This window comes from Cajanus cajan, chromosome 2 (genome assembly GCF_000230855.2).
Source record: "Cajanus cajan strain Asha chromosome 2, NIPB_CcT2T_4, whole genome shotgun sequence".
Lineage (NCBI taxonomy): Eukaryota > Viridiplantae > Streptophyta > Magnoliopsida > Fabales > Fabaceae > Cajanus > Cajanus cajan.
In genome coordinates, this window is record NC_138518.1 from 54,801,246 (window position 1) to 54,803,703 (window position 2,458).

Genomic DNA, 2,458 nt, shown 5'->3' on the forward strand with positions numbered 1-2,458 from the left:
TTGTCCATTCTTGATCATTCCTCCTATCCCGGCAATTGTCATTTCGTCATGGGAAAGTCTCGCTATTTGAATCGTCGATTTGGGCGTGTGATGCTCTCAATTCTTCTTGCACAATTACTGGTTTTTAAGTACTTCCCATTTGATGTATCGAGTTTGCACTTGATTACCAGTGATCTCATTATTTGATTAACACGCACAAGTTAGGTTTCCCTTTTTATTCTTATTTATTATTTACAAGGAAGACATATTATCTATATGAAGTGCAAAATAGGATGCAAAGGTGATTGAGAAATTCAACAAATATCATTCTCATTGATTTGTTTGTTTAGAGAACATTCTTTGTACAAATCTTTCAGTGCACTTTGATGATGTCGTAACAGGCTACATAAGCTAATGCTTACCCCTATAGACATGCTTGCTCGTTCGTTGATTTGCAATTAGTTCTTGTTTCTTCTCAGATTCTCTTCTTGCTATTCCCATCAGCAGTAACCGTCAATATGATCTTCGGGTTCACCACTATTTTGGTGATTGCCAAAATTTTCTTTATTGACGAGGTTGATGAGTCAGAGAAGAAAGAGGCAGTTTGGAGTGATTTGATAACGAATTGGAGGTGTAAGGGAGCTTATCATCATTTTTTTTTAAACTCCCCAGGTTCATGATTTCTCGTACATCAGGGGAGTTTTCTTTAGCTTCCCAAACTATGTTCTTTTGAAGCAAATTCTTTTTTTTTTTTTGCTTCAATTTCCCTTTTTTGCGTGCCTCCTTTTTAAAATTTCAAATAATCTCCTATTTGATTTGAGAAATGACATCTTTCTAGAATGGAAGGAGTTTGAGAAGATGTAGACTTTGCCTTCTATTGAAAGGATGACGAGAGTCCAAAGTCTAGTAGGCCTCCTTAGTATAAGGGCACATGATTCTTGTACTTTAGAATGTTCTCCTTTCTCAAAAATCTTTGCATACTATGTGCCTTCCATTTTCTAATGAATGCTAAACTAAAAGATGCATGATATTTTTTTGCCTAAATTTTATCATTTTTTTACTAAAGGGGAATGATGCATGATCTTTGCTATATATTTATTTGTTTTAGTTTTCGTTTTTGTTTTTTTTTTATAAATAAACTACCCTATATGATGTTTTGAGGTTTGGGTATATAGAAGGGAGTTAAATTTTTTATTAATATCTATTTGTTTACAATTCTTATCTATTTGAAAAAAAAATAAACACAAACAAATGCAACACACATATGCTCAAACAAATGTACACCCGCGAACAGTTACGTTTAAATCCTTGGTCTATAGTCCCTGCAAGAAAAGTGCATTGTATAGGAAAGTTCTACTCTCACTGGTCTTAAGGCCCCCAAGGTGCCCCATTATAGGGACCCAGTATCTCTATCGCCGTCACCTGACAAACTCTAAGGTCTGTCGTAGTATTTTGGGCTAGAGTAACCGGTTATCACCTTGAGTGTGATTTCCGACAAGGCTTGCAAGCTCCAAGGCCAAACTTGGGCCAGTCGTACGTCAACCACTCCCTATGTTTAATACCCTCATGCCCCCGGGTGTAGGGGGAACTGTTGTGTACAAAGGATTGTGTACAGTTTTATTCAAACAGGTGCAGGATTTAAACAAACAAACAAATAGATATTAAAGCCAAACAAAATAAAAAAAATAAAGTCAAGGAGAAAAATATTTAAATTATTATTTTTATTTTATTAAATTCATCAATTAAATGGGTCTGACCCTCTTTAAACGTCCCCAGTGGAGTCACCATCTGTCGCAACCCGAAAATTTCTGATCTCGCGACATATGGTTTAGATATCCTTTTAAAAGTCTCATCAATTAAGGAATGCCCGGACACCAGACTAATCCTTAATTAATGGTTTTGAAAAATGAGTTCATGGAGTCGCCACCAATGTTTTACTCAAAACATTGGAAAAATAAAAGGTTTTTAAAAATCCAATAATGGCCTTGATAACCAGAATTAGGTTCGGGAGTCGATTACGTGGAGGGAAGGTATTAAGCAGCCCTACAACACCCTCAATTGGTACCCTATGATGAAGTTAGCGTTATAAACAATAATAATGTAAATATTAAATCCCCTTTTATTAATAACTATTTACATGCTTAAAATTTAAATTATACAATTGACCCTAAAATGTCTACATGATTACTTTTATTATAAACAATTTTTATCAAAGATAAGAAATAAAAGAGAGAAAAAAAAATTAACTGAAATACCTCTTGAACGAGCTCTATTAATCTTCAAATATGGAGATTTAGGTGCTTTGTGGCAACCTTTCACACTACAATAAGCCTCACAAAACTCAAGAAATACAATAGGAGAGAGAGAGAGAGAGAAATTTCGAGCTCTAAGGAGATTTGGACGAAATTTTGGAGGTCCCAAGAAATGTGCCCAAGCTGTCTATTTATAGACTTCAAAAAGGGTCCAGAACGTCCCGTTC